Source organism: Dasypus novemcinctus, chromosome X (assembly GCF_030445035.2).
Source record: "Dasypus novemcinctus isolate mDasNov1 chromosome X, mDasNov1.1.hap2, whole genome shotgun sequence".
Lineage (NCBI taxonomy): Eukaryota > Metazoa > Chordata > Mammalia > Cingulata > Dasypodidae > Dasypus > Dasypus novemcinctus.
In genome coordinates, this window is record NC_080704.1 from 162,647,984 (window position 1) to 162,653,071 (window position 5,088).

At 40.3% G+C, this 5,088-nt stretch overlaps 1 pseudogene; it reads left to right on the plus strand.

The window, feature by feature from the left end:
* Positions 1–1,923: 1,923 nt before the first annotated feature.
* Positions 1,924–2,115, plus strand: LOC111761108 (U1 spliceosomal RNA; annotated as a pseudogene).
* Positions 2,116–5,088: the final 2,973 nt, after the last annotated feature.

A 5,088-nucleotide genomic window follows, 5' to 3' on the forward strand; every position in this document is an offset into this window, starting at 1 on the left:
AGGACAAATACTGTATGTTTGCACTATTATTAACTAAATATATTATGTGAAATATGAATATGGGTAAAATTGCATATATAAGAGTGGTTTTCTTTGAAACGGAACAAATGTAGGCTAATACTACAAAATGTTAATATCAGACCGAAAAAGACACATTATACTAAGTGAAGGAGACCAGACACAGAGTATTAAATATTGTCTGATTCCATTTACAAAAAAATGAAAATATAAATCAATTTATAGGGCTAAAAGGAGATTAATTGTTATGTAGGTCTGAGGAAGGAATGCTAAGTGGTGTGGTGTCTTTCTTTTTGGAGTAATGAAATTGTTCTAAAATTTTTGAGATGATGAATGTACAACACTGTGATTATACTAATAGTATATATATATATACTCCCACTAATAGTATATATATATATATATATATATAGTAGATTATACTAATAGTATCCTGGGAAGCGGACTTGCCCCAGTGGATAGGACATTTCCTCTGTCTGTCCAAGTCTGTGTTTCCCTTTATATCAGACTGAGTGAGAGGGCAGAGACTCAACATGAATCACTCCCCAGTGACATAATCCAGTCAAATGGTTCTCAAACTCACAGGAATGGATTAGGTTAAAACATAATATTTCTTTTTTTGGATTTCATATAACAATTTAAACTGCCACAGAGGCTTTTTTTGATATGTCCACATTCTGGTCTTCATTGCTGTTTTCTCTTTTTTTAATCCTCTTCCTTTGGGTGGGCCACCATTTCCTGATTATTTGTTAGTCTTATACTCTGTTGTCCATTTTAATAATTTAAAGTGGTAACTGTGGGATTTATTCCCTGAGATGTCTGTTTCTTGATTTTGGAAGCAGCTGGTGATAACGTAAATACTTTCTTGAGCTTCAACCCTCATATCAGGAAGGCCTACCCACGGCAAGTGCAGTATGCGGGTTTTTCCCTGTCTTTGTGGGCCTAGGTCTTGTCTTGGGCTTTTGCTTGTTAGTTGTTTTGGAGTTCCCTTGTTTACAGGAGTTTTGTTTTCCCCTCTTTTTCCCGGGAGACAGATATCCTTCTGGGTGTTTGAAGCTGGCAGATCTTTGTCCTAGATAGTCTGCTTCTGTGTTTTTTTACCCTCTTTCATTGCCTCAATTTCCTTTTGCCAGGCAGGCAAATTCTTGGAGGAGGGGTACCCCAGTGAGAACATTCCCAAGTCAGGGCAAGGGATCCATGAAGGTGGCATAGGCTGTCTCCAAAGAGCCCTGGGGGGAGGGAAGGCAGAACAGTGCCAAGAGCCTATTTCATAGCTCCCGTTCATTCAATATCCATTTCATCTAGGTTATTGTCCATTTCATCATCTTTCTTGTTTTGTCCAGCAAGTGCAGCCCTTCAACTAACTGTCCCCTGCAGCCCTGAGGAAGCATAGTATCTTTAAGTCTCCTATGCTGCAGCCTTTGTATGGGGTGGATTGAAACAATGGCTGCTCTTAGAGCCAGGCCTCAGCCATCTTAAGTTGCTAATCAAAAGCCATGATATTCCCTATTGACCCATTGTCTTGGGGAAGAGGACTTTCATGTTCCTTTCCATCACTAGTGAGCTAGCTAGGGACTGGAACCTACAGCAACTTGCTGCAACAGTTGGAGGTGGGTGGTGGTAGCTGCTGAGCAGAGAGTAATTTACTGCTCTTTACCATAATTTACCATCCTTTTTCTTCTGCTCTTCTGTGGATTCTGTACAGTGTTCTTCTGGCCTCCAGAGTCTCAAAATAGTTGTTTCAGAGAATTCCTGCCTGTCTAATATTTGTTCTGGTGAAAGGACTGAGTTCTAGAGCGTCCTACTCTGCAATCTTCCCACAATCCACCTGATTTAACTTTTTTAAAAAACTTTATTTCTAAAGAAGTTTTATATTACAGAAAAGTTACATTGAAAATATAAGAGATACTTCCCTGGCAGGGGAGATACCATGATCATGGAGGTGGTTTTCGCAGGGCAAGGCTTATCCATTGCACTTCAGATGTGCTCACCCTGTGATTTCCCTAAATGTGGGAAACTTGACTGCATCTTTTCTGGTAGTGGGGGACTGTAAAAAAATGATGAAAAGAAAATATAGGGGTTGCCCATATACCCCACATCCTCCCCCTCTCACATTTCCCCCAATTAATAGCATCTTTAATTTAGTGTGGTACTTTTTTTTACAATTGATGAAAAAATATTGAAGCATTGCTATGAACCATGGTCTATAGTTTACATTATGGTTTACACTTTGTACCATACAATTTTATAGGTTTTTACAAAATGTGTAACGGCAAAATCATGCAGAACAACTCCCAGGTCCCCAAAATGCCTCATGATACACCTGTTCTTCCCTCTCCCTCCTCACAGAACCTCTGGTGGCCACTATCTTTATATCAGTGTTCTAAGTTCTTATATTACTAAGATAATAATAAGTGTCTTTAGTCCATACTTTCACTCCTCCCTTATGTTTGTTCATTCCTCAATCTCAAGGATTTGGAGATTGGGATGCCCACTCTGCTTCTGATTGAGAGGGGGCTTAGATTCCAAGTGGGAGACTGATGGAACTGACTTGCTTGTGACTGTACATTCTCTCTGTTTCTGGGGATGGGCATTGTTCATCATGATTTTGTTAGTTATCTGGGTCAGTCTGATGAACTGGAGAGTAGGTGTTGGCTGCAACTCTGCTGAGATTCAGCACTCAACCAAGGATTTAAGTCTCTGGGACGTATATTTAATGAATATAGTGGTAATTATAGGTTAAAATAAAAGGGGCAGAAGAACCATTTGTTGGGAAATTATAAATGAATCTAACTCAGTTACATTGGGGAAATACATTATCATATGTTCCAAGGTAAGACCCACTGACAGGGTGCCAATTTCCTGTGGTTGTCTGCCCTGTCTATACTGTTCTGATGTTTCTAGAGCCCTCAGGAGCCACCCTGCCTGAGGCATTGTTTACTATGGCAGTCAGTGAGATCCTTCTGAGATGAACAGTAACCTTTGGAATGACCTCCTGACTAATTTTGAAGTCTCTTAGCCATAAAAACTCATTTGTATTTAATATTTCCCCCTTTTGGTCAAAGTATTTTTCTTAAGTGCATCACTAATGGTGCTTGGTAATAATCCCTTGATGCCAGGGAGGCCCATCCCTGGGAGTCATGTCTCATGCTGTGTAGAAAGCAGTGAGTTTATGTACTGATTTTGGTTTAGAGAGGTCACATTTGAGTAACAAGAAGGTTTACAGGAGGTAACACTTAGGCAATGCATATTGCTAAGCTATGTTTCAATTTTACAAGAATAAGGTTCATAAGTACAAGCATTAATATCAAGGGCCTGGTGTATTGGACTGTCCTCTTTTGCCAGGCATTGCCTATGTACTCTAGAGATTCTTGACAGGAATCCCATGATGGGAATTTAATAATATTTTGTTGGTTATTGTGTGGGCCTCCAGCCACTGACATAAAACCCCATGACCACATGAACACTTTCATATTCCATAGAGTCATGCCCCAGGTGCATCTTTCCCCGCACATCTCCCCACCACCAGCACACTGTACCAGTGATCCTCCCCGACAATATTGTAACTTTTCTGTAATCCAAAACCTCCCCCAAAACAAAGCAAATAACGCCGTGTATTATGACTTCCATACCATTAGATCTCTTATGATTTATACATGTTTACTATTTCTTCAGTATTTTCTCCCAATTAACTTTTTAGTTTTTTCATTTTATTTCAAAGAAGATTTAGGCTACAGATAAGTCACATTGAAAATTTAGGGGATTCCCACATACTCCACCCCTCCCCTTCTCACATTTTCTTCTATTAATAACATTTTACACGGGTATGGTACATTTGTTACGATTGAACACATATTGAAGCATTGCTACTAACCAAGGTCAATAGTTTACATTATGGTTTAAACTTTGCACGGTATAATTTTATAGGTTTTGACAAAATATATAATGGCCTGTATCTGTCATTGCAAAATGATACAGAATGATTCCAATGTCCTAAAAATACCCTATGTTCCACCCTTTCTCCCCCCCCCCCCCCCCCACCTCAGATCCTCTGGTAACCCTTATGTTTCAATTTTTCAAGAATAAGGTTCATAGTTACATGCATTAATATTGAGGCCTTGACACACTGGTCTGTTTTCTTTTATTAGGCACTGCTATATACTTGAGAGATTCTTGCTTCTCTATGTGAGAACATAGCAGGACTCCCCAGATGGGAGTTTAATATTTTGTTTATTGTATGAGTCTCCACCCAGGGAGATAAAACCATATAACAAGATGGGCATATTCATATTCCATAGAGATATGCCACAGGTGCACCCTTTCCCACACAGCCCCCACCACCAATACCTGCACCCATGACCTCCCTGCCATAGTTGCCAAAAGATTATTCCCAGAATTGTATTTCAACCACAGATCTACAAATCAATAGAGTTGACCTGTTCCTTCCTCCAGCCCTCCCCCTAGTTCCATGGATAGTTCAAACCAATCTTCCTGCCCTGCTCACCCTCACATTCCAGCACCATTGACCCCACTCACATCCGTGCACAATAATCACCCCCATCCACTGCCAAACCACCTCCTTCCACCTTATCATAAGTTCTGCCCAGACTGAGCATTGGCTCATCACACTCTTCTCCCTTTCTGTATCCTGGTAACTTATCTTCCAGACTCTATCTCTTTGGGTCTGCTCAATATGCTTAGGTCATATCATTGAGGTCATGCAATGTTTGTCCTTTAGTGACTGGCTTACTTTTCTCAAAATAAGGTCTTCAAGATTCATCCATATTGTCGCATGAGTCAATACTTCACTCATTCCCATGGCCAAGCAATACTCCACTGTATGTATACACAACACTTAGCCCATCCATTCATCTGTTGATGGGCATCTGCATTTCTCCCAACCCCTGGAAATAGTTAACAATGTCACCAAGAACATTGGAGTGAATACATCTGTTCATGTTCCTGCACTCAATTCTTCCAGGCACGCACTCAGCTATGAGACTGCAGAACCACATGCAACTCTACAGTTAGCTTCCTGAGGAGTCACCAAACCATCCTCCCCAATGACCA